We start from the raw sequence: 24,435 nt of genomic DNA, 5'->3' as shown, positions 1-24,435 counted from the left end.
TATATACACAGTCCTTTCCAAAAAATTTGAAAATCATGGAAATACCATGGATGACCATGGGCTTCAGCGGATTGTCAAGCAAAGACGATTCAAAAATCTGGCGGAGATTCAGAGGGAGTGGACTGAGGCTGGAGTCAGTCATAGCTGAGAAGTAACTGCTGATTTTCTTCACACTATTCTAATTTCTTGAAATACTGTTTTGGGGGTTTTCTGAAGTTGTAGGCCAAAATTATGAGAAATGAAACGAATAAAGGCTAGAAATATGTCACTTTGTGTGTAATGAATCTATAATCTATGAAAGTTTCACTTTTTGAAAGGAATTATTGACAAAAACTTAACTTTTCCATGATATTAATTTTTTTTGGAAAGGATCTGTATATCAGTATTGGTCCGATGAGCATAATAACAGCAATGTTAATATTATCGGCCAAATTGTTCCGAGGAAACACTGCAGTGAATATGATTTGTGGCTTTTCCAAATGTTTTGGAAACAAAGACAACTTTTTCTAATTCAGTGTTTTTACATGTTTTTCAGTATGTCCAAAATCTGATCATATATCAACTTGTTTTTCTACAGATCATATCAGTTATCGGCCATAACAGGAAACGTTAATATCTGTTATATCGGCCAACATTTTCATATCGGTGCATCCCTAATAGAAGCCATTGTGTGAAAAGCAAAAATACAGCAATCTCAAAAGAAATGAATGGCAGATCTGTCTGCCAAGATTTACAGAATACATTTCAACACTTACATGCTTCTGTCTGTGGGGATTCATTAAAAGCGTCGCAGTAGACCTGCATGTCTCCGTCATTGATCAAACAGTATGTAGTGATCCTGCTGGAAAGCATGGCTGCCAGCAGAGACCCAGTAGCCAGATGTAGCTGCTGCCGGCCCCACAGGATCTACACTGACTACTGAGCAACTGCTGGACACCCAATGGCTCTGCTCGGAGCCAAGATGTCCTCCCGGCTGCCAACAGTGCAGCCATGAGGAAAGAATGAGGAAGGAAACCCGGATCATGCAAAGGAAGAGGTGGGGAATATGACCAAAAAAAAAGTGTGGTGCTGCTTGAGAAAGTTAGGGGGTTTAGAAGGCAAACATTTCTCCCAACATCAGTATAATGTACAGTAAACATACAGTGTATCAAGAATGTCTGCTGTTTTCCTGTGAGACGACATCAAAGGCAAAAATAATAGTATGAAAAATTACCCACAATGTGATGCGGTTTGACATGATGGGAAAAATGAACCAGCTAGAACAATGTAGCCCAACGCTTAACCGACTTCAGTGTGTTTTGAATGTGGGATCTTCAAGCTGTCACAGGCATTCTTGAAATGTTTCCCGTCCTGCCTGCTCCAGCGTGCTGGACGCTCCGCTTCCCATGGGGATATCGTGTTTGTCATGTAATTCAGTTCAGACATGGCAAACAACTGGATTTCACATGTCACAGGCATGTGTTGGACCCTGCATTTTAACTCATGATATCGTCTAGGCGGGCAGTGGTTCCCAAACGGGGGTACACGGAGGTACTACAGGGGGTACTTGAGAGAAAGGGGAAGATGTAAGAATAAATCGTGAAAATTAATGAAACGCTAAAATAAATCTGCTCAGGAGGCATTATTTGCAGCTCTTTTACGCCATTTCTTATTTTGTAATGATATTCAAGGTGGGTTATTATTCATTGCATCATTATGCTTTATTTTCTCTTGCCATTTTCTAAGCAAAATTTTGTAGTCGGGTAAAGGGCGTACTTGGATTGAGAAATCACGGAAAGGGACGTACTGACGGCAAAAAAAAATTGGAACCACTGGTCTAGGGTTAGACTGATACATATTATTAGCCTTTCAATTAAAAAATAAATCGACCAGTCAATGTTGGCCAGGTGAGGATATAATTTTATATATCGATATCTATCGATCGATCGATAGATAGACCGAACCCCTCTCCCGATCTGGGGAGAGTTGTAGACTAGTACATGCTTCCTCTGATACATGTGTAGTCGCCGCTTATTTTCACCTGACAGTGAGGCGTTTCACCGGCAGGACGTAGCGCGTGGGAGGATCACGCTATTCCCCCCCAGGTTCCCTTCCTCTCCGACCAGAGGAGGCACTAGTGCAGCGACCAGGACACATACCCTTAATCCGGTTTCCCACCTGCAGACACGGCCAATTGTGCCTGTATGGACGCCCGACCAAGCCGGAGGTTAACACAGGGGCTCGAACCCGCGACCCTCGTGTTGCTAGGCAGGGAATCTACAACTGCACTACCAGGGTGCCCTGTTTTCAGTTCTGTTGTCTTCTCCCTGCATCTCCCTTTACGCCTCCTAGCATCTGAGCTGATAATCCCACCGCTCTCACACTGACAGCAAGATGGCCGCCTATGAATCTCTCTCCACATCCTGGCAACTGATAATTAAACACATCCCGCTGAGAATCACTTCAAGCTTAAATTAAAACGCTGCTCCGTTTCTGTTGTTGTTCTTGTGGAACAAGTCTTTCAGTGCGGATGTGTCCGTTCTGGATGGTGAAGACGTCTCTCTGGACTGTTGAGCTGCCGTCAGAGGTCTGATGCAAGTCCTGCAAGAGAAACGAGTCAAGATGAGAAACACATTCATCTCCACGACCAGGAAATCAGAGATGCTCACAAGTCTTTTTTTTTTGCAAGTCTTTGAACTAGAGTCCAAGACAAGTCTCAAGTCTTTGAGCTAGAGTCCAAGTCAAGTCTCAAGTCTTTGAGCTATGGTCCAAGTCAAGTCTCAAGTCTTTGAGCTATGGTCCAAGTTAAGTCTCAAGTCTTTGAGCTATGGTCCAAGTCAAGTCTCAAGTCTTTGAGCTATGGTCCAAGTTAAGTCTCAAGTCTTTGAGCTATGGTCCAAGTCAAGTCTCAAGTCTTTGAGCTATGGTCCAAGTTAAGTCTCAAGTCTTTGAGCTATGGTCCAAGTCAAGTCTCAAGTCTTTGAGCTATGGTCCAAGTTAAGTCTCAAGTCTTTGAGCTATGGTCCAAGTCAAGTCTCAAGTCTTTGAGCTATGGTCCAAGTCAAGTCTCAAGTCTTTGAGCTATGGTCCAAGTCAAGTCTCAAGTCTTTGAGCTATGGTCCAAGTTAAGTCTCAAGTCTTTGAGCTATGGTCCAAGTCAAGTCTCAAGTCTTTGAGCTATGGTCCAAGTTAAGTCTCAAGTCTTTGAGCTAGAGTCCAAGTCAAGTCTCAAGTCTTTGAGCTAGAGTTCAAGTCAAGTCTCAAGTCTTTGAGCTAGAGTCCAAGTCAAGTCTCAAGTCTTTGAGCTAGAGTCCAAGTCAAGTCTCAAGTCTTTGAGCTAGAGTCCAAGTCAAGTCTCAAGTCTTTGAGCTAGAGTCCAAGTCAAGTCTCAAGTCTTTGAGCTAGAGTCCAAGTCAAGTCTCAAGTCTTTGAGCTAGAGTCCAAGTCAAGTCTCAAGTCTTTGAGGGGCAAGTCCAAGTCAAGTCTCATGTCTTTGAGGGGCAAGTCCAAGTCAGGTCTCATGTCTTTGGTCACAAGTCCAAGTCTAGTCTCAAGTATCTTATGGATGAACGTTCTATCATCTGCTGGATGCCAGCTAACCCCCCAATTTTCTGTATTGCTTTGTCTTCTACTATTGATGTGACTGCTGCACTGCATACTTGCACTAAGTCAAATTCCTCATTTGTAATCTGATTAGTTAGTGAATCTTGAATCTGGCTTGGAACACTGATACAACAAAGGAATTCAAAGAACGTGTTGTATTCTCCTCAATCCTTTATCTATTAGCATACTGTATCATTGATTAGATGACATTAATAGGCATTTCCTTAATGTTAATACGCCAAAAAAAGATTGTTCACCAGTTCCAAATCTCGAGTCCGGGTCGAGTCTCAAGTCTTTTGAGGACAAGTCTCAAGTCAAGTCTCAAGTCACTGTGTGCGACTTAAGTGCGACTCGAGACCAAGTTGCAAGTCCAAGTCCCCATCTCTACATATCTACTGTACTTTAAAGATGCATGTTAATCCCAGAGGGACATTAAGTACCGGTACCCAACCTTTAATATTCAACAACATTTGGGTGCATTTGAATTAGTCATTGTATTAATAAAACAATGACTGTAAAAATGCATTTTTGCCTTTGCTGCCTCCTAGCTGTACAGCAAATGGCCTCCAGATTTACTCCATCCTACTCCAAAGCTAAACTGGTTCAGTCTGGGGAAGATACACACAGGGTGTAGGCTTAGAGATTTAAACTGGTTCAGTCTGGGGAAGATACACACAGGGTGTAGGCTTAGAGATTTAAACTGGTTCAGTCTGGGGAAGATACACACTTAGAGATTTTGACTCTAGGAAACAAGATGCCATTAATTTGAGTGTTTACAAAGAAGGTTGAAGACTTCCTGTTCGCTGTCTGAAATGACAAAAGCAGGAAACTCGCCTTGTACGATAGGGTGAGAAAGATATTCGAGGATGAGAGAGAGGATACAGGTGAGAAGAGTCTCTTCTGTACCTGAGCTAGAGGATACAGATGAGAGGATGAGATGATACAGGTGAGAATAGTCTCTTCTGTACCTGAGCTAGAAGTAGAGAGGGACGTTGAAAATATCAAGTTTAATGTTGGATGTTTCCAAATTGTAGGAGGCAACGTAAAGGTTTTTTGAGACTCTTGTGTTGTTATGCCCAATATGTGACAAGAGGATTGGCAACAAAACCATATCTGGGTCTCGATAGTTCTGTCTGGTGTACATGCTAAGCTAACACTTTAGCATGTAATCGCAAGTGATTAGCATTATCCAAAGTATGAAGATGCACTTTTTAGTAATCAAAGTCCGTATTTTTTTTCCTGTGACCTGTCGATTCATAACTACTCAAAACAAAATCTCAATCTTCTTCATCGTTAGTGAAGTCCATTACTAGCTACAGTAACTTTGGTTACAGTACTTAGGTCCTAGGACTACTGTGTAAACAAAACTAGTTGTCCAAATTCTCATGGAAAGAAAGACGTCTGGCTTTGAAAGTGCATTGTTTTTTGTCTAGTTCTCTATGTGTTTGACCAATTCTGAAAGATTTAGCTGCATGTCATTATCAACTACCCAAGAAGCCCTGATGACTCAACTGGTGGTGCCATTAAGTCCTACCCAGGGCCGTAGCTAGCTATGAGGACGGGGAGGTCCGGACCTCCCCTAATATTTCAGCCTGCCAAAAAAAAAAAAAAAATTTTTTTTTTTTTTTTTTTGCAGGCCAGGCCAGGCCACTCACTGAACAGCAGGCCAGGCGCCGCCTACTGGTTTACTAGTGGTTTTATTACTTTATTCAGGTTTAAAGTGGGTGCATCTCATTGTAAAATTGGACTTGGCCTAAATTGGGCTTCAAACGGCCCAAATCAGGCTTCAAACGGCCCAAATCTGGCTTTAAACGACCCAAATAGGGCTTCAAACGGCCCAAATCTGGCTTCAAACGGCCCAAATTGGGCTTCAAACGGCCCAAATTGAGCTTCAAACGCTGAATAATGACATCACAACAGTATAATCCTAATGTTGATTTAAAATTATATATTACTCTAAATATGGCTTAAAAAGGGAGGAAAAAAACCTCAATTTTTTTTCGGCGGCGCCCGTCCGCCTCCCCTTGCTGGACCTCCCCTATTTCGGAACCCTGGCTACGGCCCTGGTCCTACCTACTCGCAATGGCATCCTATATTAAGAATGCGAAGTGTGTGCGTGTGCGTGTGTGCACAAGTGTGTGTGTGTGTGCGTGTGTCGTGTGTGTGTGTGTGTGTGTGTGTGTGTGTGTGTGTGTGTGTGTGTGTGTGTGTGTGTGTGTGTGTGTGTGTGTGTGTGTGTGTCTCAAGTCAAGTCAAGTCAAGTTTATTTGTATAGCACATTTCATACACAGAGGCAATTCAAAGTGCTTCACATAAAATGGTTGACAGGAAAATAAAAGAATAAAAGAAGAGAATACAAATTTTGGACATTTAAAAGCATCACAACAAAACTTTAAAAAAGAGTATAAAAAGTGCATTAAGCAACAGGCGCAGCAGTTGCAAAAAGAGCAAAAAACTTAAAGAGGACTCGTTGGGTTTGCATAATAGAATAAATCAATTTATCTATATTTAGTCCCCCGACATACTATATACAGTAAGAAGCATGACTACACACACATAAAACTCAGGTCTGGGTACGGTGTCCTCTTTTAAACTCCCCTTACGCGTGCGTCCCTCCTGACGCATCACCTCGCCCTCTTGTGAGTATATCCGTATTACGGAACCATCCCCCAGACCTGCAGCTTTTAGCAGTAATTGCAATCATCTATGTTTTAAAACCAATTGTATAATAGTGATTGAGAAACAGCTGTCAGCAGTCAAAAGCGACGGTAAACATAAAAGTCTTTAGTCTATTTTTAAAAGTAAGTAAAGTTGGGGCAGATCTGAGGTCTTCAGGCAATATGTTCCAGCTAGCAGAAGCATAGTGGGTAAATGCGGCCTTCCCATGATTTGATTTGATCCTAGGGACAGTTAATAAGCTGGACCCTGCTGACCTAAGAGGTCTATATGACATTTTATGGGCAAAAATGGCTAATTAGTGGCCAAAATGACTCAAGACAGGTTCAGCAGCACCATGGAGAGCTCCAGAGTGGAGGAGCCTCCAGAGTGAAGGAGCCCACAGGTGAGTGGAGTTGGAATCAGCTACTCTCTCAACTCTCATCACATATTGGATAAGGTGACCAATAGACCAAAAAATCTCTCTCTCTCTCTCTCTCTCTCTCTCTCTCTCTCTCTCTCTCTCTCTCTCTCTCTCTCCTCTCTCTCTCTCTCTCTCTCTCTCTCTCTCTCTCTCTCTCTCTCTCTCTCTCTCTCTCTCTCTCTCTCTCTCTCTCTCTGTTTCTTAGGGCTGGGTGGGTATCGTTTAAAGAAATTACGATACCAGTACCAATACCAGTACCCGTTAAAGTGATACTGATACTTCATTCAATGCCTTTTTTTTTTTTTTTTTTTGCCGTAGCCTACTTTTGAATGTTTTGGTGGCATCTCGGCACGCTGAACTGCCAACTCCATCACTACACCAACCGCGCTCGACTTCACCATCACAGACTGTATGGGTTGTAGCTGCTCCGGTAGTGGGCCAATCACACATCGCATTAAATCGAAGAACACTTGCAGTGATTGGCTGCGAGCAAAACCATACAAATAGTCATTTATTCTCCAGATGATCTGTGTATATAAAAGGATTGAATGCAGGTATCGTTTGACTGGAGAAGTTTCGATACTACTTGATACTGGGTTATTTCGGTAAAAGTATTGAGTACCCAGACCAGCCCCCCCCCCCCCCTCTCTCTCTCTCTCTCTCTCGCTCTCTCTCTCTCTTCCTATATCTTCCACCTATATCCGCTGTGAAATCTGGCAGTGATCCAGCGGAGAGGTATGTGAACTCTGCTTGGCCCAGACCATAACCCCCCACCTGCCCCCCTCGACTGGCTAACAATGTCTCCCTGTGTAGCAGCGGAAAAGAGAGAGAGAGAGAGGGGGGGGGGGACAAGGGAAACCAGCACAGTGACCAATGCCTTCCCCTTACCTCCACCCCCCACCCCCCCCCTTCCTGTTCCCTCCATCTCTGTGTGCTGCTGCGTTTCCGGCTATGTGAGAAGCAGACAGGTGGACCTGACTGCTAATTTTAACCCGGGGCGATTGTCCGTCTGCGTTTCCCACAGCTATGCATAGACGCCTGCAATAAACCAAGTAGGTCAGTGTGTGAGCGACACACACACACACACACACACACACACACACACACACAGGTCCCTGCTAAAAATGTCTGACTCGTTAACTCTTCCATTCACACCCCCCCCCCCTCCCCCCGCAAATGATCTCCACCCCTGATAGGCTCTCGATCTCAGCCAATGGCAGAGCCTCCTGCTGCCCATTCATAAAACCCCAGGGTCACTGAGTGTGGCGCAGTGTTCCTGCACACATACACATGCACATACACACACACACACACACGCACACACACACACGCAATGAGTTCGCAGTGTATTCTCGCATTATGTCCCATGGAGGAATGCAGTGGGGAGTAACCGCCACCTACATTTACCCACTATTCCAGTCACTTGCCCAGCTTTTTAATGTTGGCATACATCTTCATGTTATAACTTCATGGTGGTCATAGTAAGTCATATCAAAGTGATGTAAGTTAAATGAAGATATAAGTGTTTTAAGGGGGGGGGGGATGATAAATGTACCGTTGATTTTTTGCTTTCCACAGCAACCATTCTGAGGTGGTGAAGCAGGAAGTAAAGCAGGTGTAACCAATAACATGAATGAGGGCTCTGGCACTGGAACACCTAAATGGAATGGAACCCATCATTAACGGTATTGGCTACACCTGCTTTACTTCCTGTTTTACCACCTCAAAATGGTTGCTGTAAAAAGGGTCTATCTATACACCTGTTTATCTCCCATGCACACCAATTCCAAGTCAATTCCAAATGGAAATGGCAACTCACTTATTAATGACGCTGTTATCAATTATTTTGACAATATATAACGTAACTGATATCTTTTTGTACGGCAAAATGATTTTCAGTTTTTGAATTTTGGTGAACATCAACGTAACCATTAATGTCAAGTCCTAATCGCAGCAGCGCCGGTTCAAATCTAGTCATTTGACACAGCGGTATATCAAACACATTAGCGACATGTTAAGGTGTCAATAATGTGTGGGATTGGAGTGTGAAGCGACAGGCCATCGTTAACCGTCACAGCTGTCTCCCTCCATCCAGTCAGAGAGAGAGAGAGAGAGAGAGAGAGAGAGAGAGAGAGAGAGAGAGACAGACAGACAGACAGAGAGAGACAGACAGAGAGAGAGAGAGACAGAGAGATAACTCCTGTGTTTAATGAGTAATGAACTGAGGGTCAGTTGGACTCGGGCGTAATCTCTCCTTTTTTGTTTTCTCAAGCTATCGCCCTCAGGTTCAACTCAAAAGCCTCAAAATTCCTTGAAGCGGTTGACTCTCTCTCATGCCCCCCCCCCCCCCCCCCACCCCTTCAATACCTTTACCTGTTTCCTGCCCCCTATCCTCTCTCCCCCTTCCCCCTCAAGTCACACTCTTATGTATAGGCATGGATGACTGTGTCAAAGTGACTCACGTAAGTAACGTGTGACATGCAGAGAACAGGCCTATGGCTGAGCAGGAGGGTGTGGCGGGCGAGGGAGAGAGAGCAAAAGAGAGAGACAGACAAGCAGAGAGAGAGACAGACAGACAGACAGACAGGCAGAGAGAGAGAGAGACAGACAAGCAGAGAGAGAGAGACAGACAGACAGACAGACAGACAGACAGACAGACAGACAGACAGACAGACAGACAGGCAGAGAAAGAGAGACAGACAGACAAGCAGAGAGAGAGGCTGACACTGTGGATTCATTCATTCAGTCAAGTTGAATGACACTTATACTTCACTTATACACACTTATACACACAAACAATGGCCGCTCTGCTGCCTTTATGAAGTGGAATGCATAGAGTGAAAACCCCAAAGCAGATGAACACAAAAACATGATAATTGATGTTAATATCCCTAATAGTCTGTTTTAATGCAGTAGACCAGTGATACAGCCAATCATCATGCATGCTGTCCATGCATTTAAAGGAAAAATCCACCCAAATAATGCTGTTCAAAACTGCTAATTGGTGATGTACTTTGCATTTGGGTCCATTTTTATTGCTTAGTGGTATATTTTACTTATTAATGCAGATAACTGGCTAAACTTAGGCAAATTCTCTAATCCTATTGCTCCACCCACATGTATAACCATAGATAATATGGATGTAGCCACCGTCACCCATAGGTTTTTGGACTAACCATCTTGGTTATTTGGAGCCAGAAGTGACCTGAATTTGGAGGAGAAGAGCCGCAGCGCTGCCTGACGTATCTGCGTGACATCACAAACCCCCGGCAATGCGGAACCCCGCAGCAGTGAACTAGTATGAGTTGTGCCAAACAAACGCTAATGTCTCAAAAACTATACATCACATCGCTTATATTTTGACATTCTGAGTGAGAGCAGAAGTAGCTCAAGAGTCTGATGTATAATGTATGTATGTCGTGTTAAGGTTGTGTGGACTGTCACAGTTTTTAAAATGAAGTGAATTTAGTCAACAGCACAGCCTGCTAGCGCGAGACACTCAAGGCTGGCTCCATAGGGTCCCATTATAAAGTTACCCCCAGTTTGTTTACCAACACTGCTTGTATTGGTCCGTGATCGTGAGCTGCATGATCACTGGACAGGCGACCTGTCAATCACGCCCCAAAACATAGTCTGCTTTATTGTCTGTTTTACTTTAAATGGGACCATCAATTACCAAATGAACATCATGCTGTAGTGTAGGCCAGGGCTGGACTGCAATGTAATTCTACCGGTGCAATGGCCGGTGGGCTGCTCGCTAGTGGGCCGGTCAGGTTGGTGAAAAAGTATGAATTATGTATTTGAAAAAAAAATCTTTTTTTTTTTTTTGGGGGGAACTGAAATGTACCCAGGCCCAGGCCCGGGCCCGTGCGGTTCCGCGACCCATGATTACACCTAAAACCCCTAGACCGGGTCATAACATGTGGCTTTATAAGTAAATCCCCAACCCATGCGAGTGCGAGCGAAGCGAGCGCGAGCTCGAAAAATTGGGCCGTTTCGAAATTGTGGGCCTGTCTGACACATGGCAGGTAGTTTTTTTGGTCCCAGTCCAGCCCTGGTGTAGGCTATTGAAGATGCGGAAACTAGCCATTGAGACCATGAACTCAATAGGAAAGTGTTTAAGGAGGCCATAACTCAAGTGAGAAGTAGGGTCATTTTCCCATTGACTTCTATTCACCTTATGTAGCCCCACCCACTTAAACCAGTTATGACTTCCTGTTCAAAACAGCGTCTGTTTTACCTGGCCAGTCACTGGTACTGTACTGTCACAGGAAGTGTAAACACAATAGGAAGTAACTGGCTGACCCCTGTGTTGGAACATAAGGTGAATACAATCTGACTTATTTTTGCAGCCAGTGGAGTTGCCCCCTGCAGGCCATTTGAAAGAATACAGGTGTAAGACACTTCCGCATTGGCTTCACGAACAGACCTACGAGCTACCCCCTTGTGGATAATGCTGCATTCCATTTAAACTGGGAGCTGGGGATTTCACGGTTCAAAGGTGATGTCACCTGTCCTCAGATTTTCTCTGCCGAATTCAGGGGAGCCTCACCAGCCCCAACCTCAAAAATCCAAGATGGCTGCTACGCGCTTCAACAGTTAAAATCAAATACTGGTAAATAGCATTTCTGTCTTTTTTGCGTCTCATTAAATCCGTTCTATCTGTGTGCACATGTTGCTACAATGTTTGTACCACTTGAGACTGGCTCCTTTTGGAGCCAGTCTCAAGTGGTTATTCGAGGAACTACAGCTTTTCAGTATCACTTCCGTGGCTTCCTCTGCCAGAGTCCGAGCTTGCTGCGTGGTTGTGAGGAAACACAGAGGGATGACACATCTCCGCTCTGTGCTGTGGCTTTGAGAAAAGTGACACTAATTGTCCTGATGGGCATTGTATTAAAGGTCAAAATGTCACACTTTCAAAGGCCATAAATGCTACACCACCAGCCTGATTTTGATGAAACATGGATAAGGATGACACATCTTGTTACTTTTTCCCCCCAATATTTTATTTTTATTTTTATTTTTTTAAACAACACACAAACAAGGCAAACAGACAGGCTCGTACACATGAGGACAAAAGAAAAGAAAAACAAAACAACAACAAAAAAACAAATACATATATTCTTAACCCTCAGTATTGTATCATACTACCAGTTGCACAACGTATCTACATGCTTGCAGGACATATCGTTGCCCCCAGCCTCACTGAGGTAGGCTAAAAATGGGTGAGACATCTTGTTACTGATTGGCCCGAGGGCTGCCTGCATCATTTGAAGGGGACGGCATGTTTCCCAGTATTTTGGGGTTTGGCTGCCTTGCTCAAAGGCACCTCAGCGATGATTGTTGAGGAAAAGGACAGCGTCAGTCGTCCACTTTCTCTTTCCTCACCTCTGTTTGATTTCACTCCCACCCCTTCCACAGACAGCACCCAAAGGAAAGCACAGGGCCATGTACAGTGGTTGTGCGAAATCGACAAAATCAAATATCACAATACTTTTAACCAAATACAGTACCTTGATATCAATATTGCCACAATATCGGTGCTTTCTCAAAATATTTACACAGATTTATTTTAATCATCAGTAATGTGGATATAGCGACTAAGTGGGTAAAGGCAAATAATGAAAATGAAAATGACATCACTTTACTGTAATGCAGCCTTTCAAACCAGGAAAAGACAACACTTATGCCATATCACGATATTACAATATCCAAAATCCAATATCTAGTCTCATATCACAATATTGATATAATATGAATATATTGGCCAGCCCACACCGGGCCTTCAGGTAACTGGACCAGTCCCATGTCTGCCAACTAGGGCTGCAACTAACAATTATTTTCATTTGATTATTCTGTCTATCTATCTTTCCACCCAAAGCCCAAGATGACATCCTCAAATGTCTTATTTTGTCCTGACCAACGGTCCACAACACCATAATAATCAGTTTACTGCCATAGAAGACTAAAGAAACCAGAAAATATTCACATTTCAGAAGCTGGAACGAGAGAATTTTAGTATTTTCTTCTTAAAAATGAGTCTAAACGATTAATCGATTATAAAAATCGTTGCCAATGATTCTGTCGATAAACTAATCGACTAATTGTTGCAACTCTACTGTCTACTGTCTCTACCCTGAGAGTTGAACCTGCTTCCACCATGCCATTATGAAGACACAGAAGGAGAGAGTTGAACCTGCTTCCACCATGCCATTATGAAGACACAGAAGAAGAGAGTTGAACCTGCTTCCACCATGCCATTATGAAGACACAGAAGGAGAGAGGTGAACCTGCTTCCATCATGCCATTATGAAGACACAGGAGAGAGTTGAACCTGCTTCCACCATGCCATTATGAAGACACAGGAGAGAGTTGAACCTGCTTCCACCATGCCATTATGAAGACACAGGAGAGTTGAACCTGCTTCCACCATGCCATTATGAAGACACAGGAGAGTTGAACCTGCTTCCACCATGCCATTATGAAGACACATGAGAGTTGAACCTGCTTCCACCATGCCATTATGAAGACACATGAGAGTTGAACCTGCTTCCACCATGCCATTATGAAGACACAGGAGTTGAACCTGCTTCCACCATGCCATTATGAAGACACAGAAGGAGAGAGGTGAACCTGCTTCCACCATGCCATTATGAAGACACAGGAGAGAGTTGAACCTGCTTCCACCATGCCATTATGAAGACACAGGAGAGAGTTGAACCTGCTTCCACCATGCCATTATGAAGACACATGAGAGTTGAACCTGCTTCCACCATGCCATTATGAAGACACAGGAGAGTTGAACCTGCTTCCACCATGCCGTTATGAAGACACAGGAGAGTTGAACCTGCTTCCACCATGCCGTTATGAAGACACAGGAGAGTTGAACCTGCTTCCACCATGCCATTATGAAGACACAGAAGAAGAGAGTTGAACCTGCTTCCACCATGCCATTATGAAGACACAGAAGGAGAGAGGTGAACCTGCTTCCATCATGCCATTATGAAGACACAGGAGAGTTGAACCTGCTTCCACCATGCCATTATGAAGACACAGGAGAGTTGAACCTGCTTCCACCATGCCATTATGAAGACACATGAGAGTTGAACCTGCTTCCACCAGGCCATTATGAAGACACAGGAGAGTTGAACCTGCTTCCACCAGGCCATTATGAAGACACAGGAGAGTTGAACCTGCTTCCACCAGGCCATTATGAAGACACATGAGAGTTGAACCTGCTTCCACCATGCCATTATGAAGACACAGGAGTTGAACCTGCTTCCACCATGCCATTATGAAGACACAGAAGGAGAGAGGTGAACCTGCTTCCACCATGCCATTATGAAGACACAGGAGAGAGTTGAACCTGCTTCCACCAGGCCATTATGAAGACACAGGAGAGTTGAACCTGCTTCCACCATGCTGTTATGAAGACACAGGAGAGTTGAACCTGCTTCCACCATGCCATTATGAAGACACAGGAGTTGAACCTGCTTCCACCATGCCATTATGAAGACACAGGAGAGAGTTGAACCTGCTTCCACCATGCCATTATGAAGACACAGGAGAGTTGAACCTGCTTCCACCATGCCATTATGAAGACACATGAGAGAGTTGAACCTGCTTCCACCATGCCATTATGAACACACAGGAGAGAGTTGAACCTGCTTCCACCATGCCATTATGAAGACACAGGAGAGTTGAACCTGCTTCCACCATGCCATTATGAAGACACAGGAGAGAGTTGAACCTGCTTCCACCATGCCATTATGAAGACACAGGAGAGTTGAACCTGCTTCCACCATGCCATTATGAAGACACAGAAGAAGAGAGTTGAACCTGCTTCCACCATGCCATTATGAAGACACAGAAGAAGAGAGTTGAACCTGCTTCCACCATGCCATTATGAAGACACAGGAGAGAGTTGAACCTGCTTCCACCATGCCATTATGAAGACACAGGAGAGTTGAACCTGCTTCCACCATGCCATTATGAAGACACATGAGAGAGTTGAACCTGCTTCCACCATGCCATTATGAACACACAGGAGAGAGTTGAACCTGCTTCCACCATGCCATTATGAAGACACAGAAGAAGAGAGTTGAACCTGCTTCCACCATGCCATTATGAAGACACAGGAGAGTTGAACCTGCTTCCACCATGCCATTATGAAGACACAGGAGTTGAACCTGCTTCCACCATGCCATTATGAAGACACAGGAGAGTTGAACCTGCTTCCACCATGCCATTATGAAGACACAGAAGAAGAGAGTTGAACCTGCTTCCACCATGCCATTATGAAGACACAGAAGAAGAGAGTTGAACCTGCTTCCACCAGGCCATTATGAAGACACAGAAGAAGAGAGTTGAACCTGCTTCCACCAGGCCATTATGAAGACACAGAAGAAGAGAGGTGAACCTGCTTCCACCATGTCATTATGAAGACACAGAAGAAGAGAGGTGAACCTGCTTCCACCATGCCATTATGAAGACACAGAAGAAGAGAGTTGAACCTGCTTCCACCAGGCCATTATGAAGACACAGAAGAAGAGAGGTGAACCTGCTTCCACCATGTCATTATGAAGACACAGAAGAAGAGAGGTGAACCTGCTTCCACCATGTCATTATGAAGACACAGAAGGAGAGAGTTGAACCTGCTTCCACCAGGCCATTATGAAGACACAGAAGAAGAGAGTTGAACCTGCTTCCACCATGCCATTATGAAGACACAGAAGAAGAGAGTTGAACCTGCTTCCACCAGGCCATTATGAAGACACAGAAGAAGAGAGGTGAACCTGCTTCCACCATGTCATTATGAAGACACAGAAGAAGAGAGGTGAACCTGCTTCCACCATGTCATTATGAAGACACAGAAGGAGAGAGTTGAACCTGCTTCCACCAGGCCATTATGAAGACACAGAAGGAGAGAGTTGAACCTGCTTCCACCATGCCATTATGAAGATACAGGAGAGAGTTGAACCTGCTTCCACCATGCCATTATGAAGACACAGGAGAGAGTTGAACCTGCTTCCACCATGCCGTTATGAAGACACAGGAGAAGAGAGTTGAACCTGCTTCCACCATGCCATTATGAAGACACATGAGAGAGTTTAACCTGCTTCCACCATGCCATTATGAAGACACAGGAGAGAGTTGAACCTGCTTCCACCATGCCGTTATGAAGACACAGGAGAAGAGAGTTGAACCTGCTTCCACCATGCCATTATGAAGACACAGGAGAAGAGAGTTGAACCTGCTTCCACCATGTCATTATGAAGACACAGAAGGAGAGAGTTGAACCTGCTTCCACCAGGCCATTATGAAGACACAGAAGGAGAGAGTTGAACCTGCTTCCACCATGCCATTATGAAGATACAGGAGAGAGTTGAACCTGCTTCCACCATGCCGTTATGAAGACACAGGAGAAGAGAGTTGAACCTGCTTCCACCATGCCATTATGAAGACACAGAAGAAGAGAGTTTAACCTGCTTCCACCATGCCATTATGAAGACACAGGAGAAGAGAGTTGAACCTGCTTCCACCATGCCATTATGAAGACACAGGAGAAGAGAGTTGAACCTGCTTCCACCAGGCCATTATGAAGACACAGAAGAAGAGAGTTGAACCTGCTTCCACCATGCCATTATGAAGACACAGAAGAAGAGAGTTGAACCTGCTTCCACCATGCCATTATGAAGACACAGAAGAAGAGAGTTGAACCTGCTTCCACCATGCCATTATGAAGACACAGAAGAAGAGAGTTGAACCTGCTTCCACCATGCCATTATGAAGACACAGAAGAAGAGAGTTGAACCTGCTTCCACCAGGCCATTATGAAGACACATGAGAGAGTTGAACCTGCTTCCACCATGCCATTATGAAGACACAGGAGAGAGTTGAACCTGCTTCCACCATGCCATTATGAAGACACATGAGAGAGTTGAACCTGCTTCCACCATGCCATTATGAAGACACAGGAGAGTTGAACCTGCTTCCACCATGCCATTATGAAGACACAGAAGAAGAGAGTTGAACCTGCTTCCACCATGCCATTATGAAGACACAGGAGAGTTGAACCTGCTTCCACCATGCCGTTATGAAGACACAGGAGAGAGGAGCGCTCACACACTTTGCCACTGTTCTTCAAGCATCAAAAGACTCCTCAATCACCCTCCGCTCAGCAACAGTTAATGGCAGCCAGCAGCCCAGACGCCCGTGTGCTAAGAACAATTATGCAGATGTGTGCTAAACCCATTTTGGTGGTATAATCCAACAATCAGTCCATTATAATAATTGTCGTGAGCGTGTGGGCGATTACTTTTCGACAGAGATGCCAACGAATGGGCAAATCTCTGCTGGTTTTATGGAAATCTGACAAGCCCCTTTTAATATGTCAAATGTAATGTCACTAGATTTGTGACGTTGAGCGAGATAGTGTGTGTGTGTGTGTGTGTGTGTGTGTGTGTGTGTGTGTGTGTGTGTGTGTGTGTGTGTGTGTGTGTGTGAGTGAGTGAGTGAGTGAGTGAGTGAGTGAGTGTGGTGAGTGAGTGTGTGCGTGTGTGTGTGTGTGTGTGTGTGTGTCACTAGCCACCTGAAGGTCTTACAAGCTATTAGTGATATTAAAAAAAATCACACCCTCAGGCTATGTTTAGACGACAACAGTCTCTGCATAAAACGGCAAACTGGCGTTGCGTTCTCACGTTTGATTTCGCATTTATACACAGCGTTTGTGATAAGGATTTGTGTGCAAACTGAAGCCGCAAAAAACTCAGAGCAGCGAGTGAGTTTGTGAGTGAGTGAGTGAGTGAGCCAGAATAACATTGAAACTTGTATGTGTGTGTGTATGTGTTGTATGACATCATCAGTCACCACTGGCCCCCACTCGACGATTGTGGCCGTGAGACATGACATCATCAGTTACATCACTCACTGATTGTGGGGCAAGACATCATCAGTGGGTATGACCTCATCAGTTGGGGGCATTTGCATGCTCAGTTGTATTGTGTTTTAGTGTTTCAATCACTAGAAGCGGCTGCTTCAGGTGACAGATGGACATTCCGTGCCATAACGGACAGAGGGAAGGGCGGACGGACGGAAGGACACAAAGTCACTTATAGAAAGCATTTGCGGTGAGACCCAACACACACTTCAGGAGGGGAACCAGACGATGGCTTTTGCCCCTGGGCTGAACTCTCTTAATGGAGGACCCCTTCACGAAGGTGAAGGCGCGTTGCTCAGGAGGGATGAGGAGCGGAGGAACATGAGACGAGGCGCAACAGCCAAGATTGAGGAGGTGTGAGAAACACCGGAAACTTAAAAGAAGAAGAACCAGGTCTAGAGTGAGACCATCCAACTGTGAGAGGCACCAATGTACCTGCTGCAAGGCATCCATCCGGTCTGCCGGAAAGCCATTAGAAGAAGAAGAAAGCATTTGCACCGTGTAAAAAAAGGAATATGATAGGAGTGAGGGATTGTATTCAATATTTTGACTCAGTTGGAGAATTTGGATTTGAGCAAAGGCGGTCCTGCAGGCGCTAGATAGATATTAGGGCTGGGTATCGCCGCTGAATTCACCATTTGACACGATTCCGATACACAAGGTCCCGATTCGACACGATCAGAGATGGGAAGTAACTAAGTACAAATACTTTACTTAAGTAGGATTTTCTGGTCTGTACTCTTTACTGAGTATGTATTTTTCTGACAACTTTTTACTTTTCCCCCCGTTAAAAAGTCTTTATTTCGAGATCAACAGTGTTTGGACAGCACAGTGTTTTCAGTCAATGTCAAAGTTTGGATGATGTCAACAGTGACATCAGCGGGGAAATCATCAGTGATGTCAGGCGTCGTGGTCGTCATGGTCGTCCTATGGCAGGCATGTCTCCTGAATTCGCCTGCGGATGTCCCCGAGGCGAACCAGCAGGCCCTGGTAGTCAAAACAGCCGCGTTTCTCGCCGAACGGGTCGTTCATGTTCTTTCCCTGTAGATGCAGTCTCTCCTTGCAGACTCTCTCATAGATATCATAATACTCTACGAAGGACTTCTCCATCTTACTACACAGATCTTTGGGACAGGGAACTTTGCCCTCCAGCATGTCGCAGACGGCGACCCTGATGGTCTCGTGGCGAATGCACTCGTTGTATTGCTCGCTGGCCCCCGGGCTGTGCTCCTTCTCGTAGCCAGGTTCATTGTGATATGGGTTTTCCGTCATCAGAGATTGGATGGAGATGAGGACAGTTGAGAGATTCTGGGCTGGACTCCACGCTGGGCCATCCCACGTCCCCAGGATGCTGAGGCAGACTCTTCCGTTGCGGTAGAGGTTGGGGTTGAAGCGGACGGTGTTGTTTCCGGTGGTGATGAGTGTGACCTTCGGCGGCTGGATGGGGTACTCGGGAGGGCAGTGGAACAGGAAGAGGAAGAAGCCGCCTTCGTACGGCGTGTCGGACGGCCCGGTGATCAGTGCGTGGATCTTGCTCATATCTACAGAATCAGGAATGACAAATATTCCTGGAGGAGGGTCCTTATAGATGAGCTTGATGTCTCTGTTGATCCTCCGTATGCTCATCATCGTTCACTTCTGAGGTTCGTAGTCGTACTCCGTACATTTTCGTTTTTTTCGTTTTTTTAAGGGCATTTGTGATGTCATTAGTGATGTCACTCGAGCAATTGTGATGTCATCAGTGCCACGTCACTCGACGCTTTCAGAAAATGTCCATTTAATATGTTGTGAATACCACATGACGGGGCCTTACGAGGTCTTGACACGCTGACACCTTGGTCCCACCAAGTCCGTCTGCGCAGCGTTCTGGCTGCGGCGCGGCTCTGCTCCGTCCTCCGCACGGCGGCAAATCCCACCGCACACGTTTCAGAAGCGGAGCGCTTCCGAGCTCTGCCTGGCAGCTGGATGCAAGATCACGCGGGATTTACGAGATCGCGCGATACTGTGTGTACAATGCCTACAATGGGGTGGATGTAAAGAGCACAACACACAAACAACACAGTCTGTCGTTGACTTGCTTCTGATTTGGTCATTTTCCTTTGATTTTTGTGCTTCTACCATGGGTAAGTAGGCTGAAATTATTTCTTTATTTGTCATACAGTGCCTGTTAGCAGGAGGAGAACTCTTGCATTTCTTCGTCTACTTGAAAGACTACAGGGGGAGGGGGGAGAAGGAGAAGGAGTCGGTATTGGGTCTGCACACGGTGTTTTATTATGAAAATCGACCGGATTCTCGTGCAGTTGCTGTGTCTGACTTCCGGGCTGAACGATCTGCTCTGTGCAGCTTGACGCAGATTCCAGGCGTCATCCGTGAAAACTAGAACTGCTGCGTATATTTAGCGGAGCGGGGAGCCGAGCCGCTTCTGGGACGCTTCTGATACACGCCGTTGCATGCCTGGTGGGATCACAAGCGTTGATTAAAATGCCCGCGAGCAGCTCCGACGACCGCGTCAGAGCCGGGACGCGTACATGACGTGCCAGGTGAGATCGAGCCGTAAGAACCAAACCATGTGAGTCTAACGGGGGTTAAAGCTTCAAGCATCCACGGGAAAAGGCAAAGAACGATATTGGGATGAATCGATATCAGTTCCTTCAAATTAATATCTGAGATATCGACTTTTTTAAACCCAGCCCTAATAGATACATAGATAGATAGATAGATAGATAGATAGATAGATAGATAGATAGATAGATAGATAGATAGATAGATAGATAGATGATCACTTTCATATTGCATAATATTCCAAAAGAAGCTGCTCAACAGTGAATTTATAATGACTTTAATTTGACCGTACTTTATGCCCCCCCCCCCCCCCCCATATGGTATCATTAGCCTATAATTCCTACAGGGAGTTATAGTATGTATGTAGTAGGGCTGTGCCGATTCACTTATCTCCCGATTCGATACTATCACGATACTTGGGTGCCGATTCGATATATATTGCGATTCTTAAGTATTGCGATTCTACGATTATTGCGATTCGATATTACGATTTATTGCGATTTTTGTTTCTTTTTTTCTTTTCTTTTTTCAGTTTGTTTGCTTTTTACACTAGATTAGAACATGGGAAAGGTTGAATCATACACTAGAGACTGTATATTATATATCATGAGTAGGGCTGGGCGATATAGTTAAAAACAGGGGCGGACTGGGATCATAATTCAGGCCGGGCATTAGATACCAAGCAGGCCAGGCCGATATGGGCCGACGTTTGAAGCCCAAAGATGCACCCACTTTAACCCTGAAGTGTAATTATTACTTCAGACTAACTAATAAAGTAATAAAACCACTAGTAAACCAGTAGGCGGCGCCTGGCCTGCTGTTCAGTGAGTGGCCTGACTGCGGGCACAAAAAAAAAAAAAAAAAAATTTTTTTTTTTTTTTGCTTTTGCGATTATCGATTCTGGAATAAAAGATCGATTCAAAAAATCGTGACATTAAAAATCGCGATACTTAGGTGAATCGATTTTTTCTCCCACCCCTAGTATGTAGTAGTGAATAGTGATTTTATAGTGACATTCACTCATCATTACCACTCAACAGTGAGTTGACATGATCATAGGCTACCTTATGGTATTTTTTTAAATCTCATATGGTAGCTATAGCTATCACTATAATATTCCTGTCATTAATACGCAAAGTGGCTTTATGGTGACATCATACTTGATGTTCTTCTCCTAAACCGGTATTACTGCATCTTGCCATGTTTCCTATCGGATGTCTGGTTCTCTATGGGGATTATTTCCTCAGTTGAAGAGGTCATCTGACCACTCTGTCTACTTAATGCATCAGCTGAGAGGCCATATGGGTGTCATGTGAGGAGGCGACATGTCAGCATCTCAAATAATGTGTGATGAGGGCCAGAATGCATCCTAAAGTCTGCCCATTCTTCCTCCTCTTAAGTCATGGGTTCTTCACTGGGTAATCGCATACCAAAAACACAACCCCCCCCCCCCCCCCCCCCCCTCTCGCTCTCCTCTCCAGGCATGCCACCCCTCCTCCCTGGCTGCGTCAAGCTAGACGCACAGGCTACCGGAAGTTAAGCAATGTTGCTTTCGGAGAAAATAAATAAATAAATAAATGAATAGGCCTAAATAAATAAATATACACGTCTCAGAACTCCAATTTCAAAATAAAAGCCAAATAAAGAACATCAGCAAACATTACAGTGAAATAATGAATTAATCACATTAGAGTGAGGCTGTAGCCGAAATATGGCATCATGCACATGAACATAATGCTGTCAAAAGGACATTAATTTGTATGGAGAAAAAAAAACATTGAGGCAACTATAAAATGATTTGCGTCACTCCAATATGTTGGGCAATGTGCGCGTTCGTCAATGTGGCTTTTATTGCGAAAGTTATGATCGGAAACCTTCGCTTTAATTGACGGCAGCATGACCGTGGTGATTCCCAAACTTCTCTGAATGTGAAAAATACAGCGAAAACGCCGGGGCGCATTCCTGACTGAGATCCCAGAGACAACCACGCGAGCGTGCGTGTGTGCGCGCATGGAAGCATGTGCGTGTGCGCCGCCGTGCGTCTCTGCGGGGGTGGAGAGCGGAGACCACACACTTTGCGCATTGCCCCCCCCCCCCCCCACGCACACAGACACGGGACCAACAACCAACACACTTGGCCCTCACACACTAGCCTACCCTTTAACTTAAAACTGATCCTCGGTCGGCAACCACACACTAGATGTAGCTTTATTTGCTTCCCAAATAGCGACACTTGGTGCGTGAAAATCCCTGGTTAACCATGCGGACAGATTGATGTGCTCCTCGGGGAAGCCCCGCATGGTAAAGCAAAGAGGTGATGAGATGGATTTCGGTCAGTACTTAGCTACTGAATAACAACAACACTACATAATTGTTTTCACGTTTTCAACCCCGATCGCACACCGTGTTGCGCAATCTGCATGGATACGACAAGGCGAAATGGTGCCGACGAGAAAAAGTCTCTATAAAGTCAGTTGCCTCTCTCGCACAGGCAGAAACAACAACGAGCGATCTAGGCTGGAGAAAGTTGCCTTTGAGCATTGCCTGCCTGGGGAATAAAGTAGTAGCATTATGAAAAGCGGCTCCTCCACTTACCGTGGCTGCGCCTGGCCGCATGTCCCCGTGGTGAGTGTTGTCGGCGTGTGTGTGTGTGTGTGTGTGCGTGCGTGCGTGCGTGCGTGCGTGCGTGCGCGTAGGAGACAGAGCATACCGGGTCGGAAGAGCTACGCGACACGTCAACGCATGTTGCCTCCGTTTCATAGGGGATTCTTCAGCTGCTGCCAGTGGTGCCCAAACCGGGGTCCGGGGGCCCCAGGGTGGTCCCCGGACCCCGGCAGAATGGGGGGTAGCTACAGTAAGGAGAGTAGGGAACAAGCAGCGTTGGAGTTGAGACATGTTGACTAAAATGAGGGGTGTCGATCTATTAAACCTTAATAGCAATGTAAAAATCTCGGCATCTAATATCACCAAATAAAATGCATGCATAAATGATTAGCCATAATCAGTTTAGAGCAGTGGTACTCAATGTCTCGATGCTCGAGCAGCCATTCTTTCAGCTCTGTTATCTCAATGCTTTATGAAGGGACAAATTGTTCAAGTGACATCACTGATGATGACATCGCAATTGCTCGAGTGACATCACCATTAACATCATCAGTGATTTATGACATCACTATGACCTGACCACAGGCTGAGCCATCTAGAACTATAGGCTACATCTAGTGATTTATAACCTCATCACTGTCTTTGACATCATATCAGTGATTTATGACATCACATCGGCCACACCTTATTAGACTGTGTTGGATGTGCATACCCTACACCCTGTTTGTTGTTACACCTCCATCACTGATATGATGAAATAGAAAATTGCGCACTTTGCATGCTCAATAAACCATAAGCATGCTTTTTTGGCAGGGGGGGGGGGGACAAAACTCATGGCAACTCATGCTCTTAGCGCACTCAACCCGAGTCACCCGAGCCATTGTGACATCACTGATGATGTCACAATGTCTATGTGAGTGTAAAGGTGTACAATATGAAAAATATTGCTTTTTTTCAGTTTCCCCCTGCACCAGATTCATGCCAGGCCCCTGAAAAGTGTTTTGGCAAATCGGAGGCGATCGGAGCAATGGCGCGTATTGCAACTCCGGACAGGCATAGAGACGGACGGACAGACAGAGGGACAGACAGACAGACTAACACGCCTCCAATTATAGTAGTAGGATAAGGATTCGAAGATTATTAAACTTAGAAGATCCCCTCCAAACATGTTTTAAGATGTATAAAGACTATACATACTTTGATTAATAATTTGTGTGATATGGTTTTTCCACAAAAAAGGTGCACATAGGCCTATAATACGTGAAAGCTGTGAGAGGATGAGACGAGAGAGACAGACAAACAAATGTTACATCGTTGTTGTCTGTTGCGTGGATTAAAACAAAATGATGGTCTGGGTGAATACTCGTTTCTGATTGGCCGTCAGGTGTGCATTAAATCCGGCTCAAGTCTAATCACATGTTGTAAATTCATCCGCTACCCAACCTGCACAGCTGTTTAATCAAACAACACAGCTAACGTTATTCAACTAGCTTCCCTGCACCACACCAGCTCGTATCCAAGGTTCATTCTATTTACTGGAACAGCAAACAGCGTTTCCATTGCACGAGAAGCTGACGGGATGGTAACGATTGTTCCAGGTATTAGTCGGTTTCCCAAGTAGAGTTATGGCTTGTGAAAAACTTTTCATTTTGATTGCTATAAACTTGCA

At 44.9% G+C, this 24,435-nt stretch overlaps 1 pseudogene across 1 annotated transcript; it reads right to left on the bottom strand.

Moving 5' to 3' along the window:
• Positions 1–18,527: 18,527 nt before the first annotated feature.
• Positions 18,528–19,229, bottom strand: LOC310772999 (ubiquitin-conjugating enzyme E2 Z pseudogene; annotated as a pseudogene). Its single transcript has one exon. The product of its transcript is annotated as a ubiquitin-conjugating enzyme E2 Z pseudogene (transcript).
• Between the last annotated feature and the right edge of the window lie 5,206 nt (positions 19,230–24,435).

Source organism: Poromitra crassiceps (genome assembly GCF_964638095.1).
Source record: "Poromitra crassiceps genome assembly, chromosome: 3".
In the NCBI taxonomy this organism is placed as follows: domain Eukaryota; kingdom Metazoa; phylum Chordata; class Actinopteri; order Beryciformes; family Melamphaidae; genus Poromitra; species Poromitra crassiceps.
The sequence above is the reverse complement of the archived record's forward strand: the minus strand, read 5'-3'. Positions and strand labels throughout refer to the sequence as shown.